Raw genomic sequence first — 604 nt, 5'->3', positions numbered from 1 at the left:
TAACTATTATTTTAAGATATATATAGTAAATATAATTTTTTAATTCAATTAAAATGTTATATATTAACTAATATCCTTTTGTCAATAGAAAAAAAATTTTGATTAGATTTGCTGTAATTTGTTAAGAGAGTAGTAAAAGTGTAGTTTAGTTGAGGAGAAAAGGGGGAAAAATTTTCATTATTAATTTACATTGTTTTTCAATCGAGGGAGTATTCATTATATTCAATATAAAGGCCAATATTACAAATTAGAATGAATAGAAATGTAAATGAGTAAGAAATAATAAAAGGGATTAATATTTATTGAGATAAAAATTAATGAAAGAGGAAGAGCAATTTCAATATCAAAAATTAAGAAGATTGGGTCCAATAATAAAAAAATTGGTTTATAAAATTGGGTTCTAAAAAGTAATCAAGCCCTAGATGATGGGTTAAATCCTCATTCAAATGTGGATATTTTTTCTTTATTTAAGTTAGTTTTTTTGGAGATAATAAAGTTAATAAAAAATAAGATGGAAGATGAAATAAATAAAAAAATGATGAATTAAATATTATTTATGATTATTTATATTAATTTACTTAAAATTTTTAATTGGAAATTAAAT

Source organism: Atta colombica, unplaced genomic scaffold (assembly GCF_001594045.1).
Source record: "Atta colombica isolate Treedump-2 unplaced genomic scaffold, Acol1.0 scaffold122, whole genome shotgun sequence".
Lineage (NCBI taxonomy): Eukaryota > Metazoa > Arthropoda > Insecta > Hymenoptera > Formicidae > Atta > Atta colombica.
The sequence above is the reverse complement of the archived record's forward strand: the minus strand, read 5'-3'. Positions refer to the sequence as shown.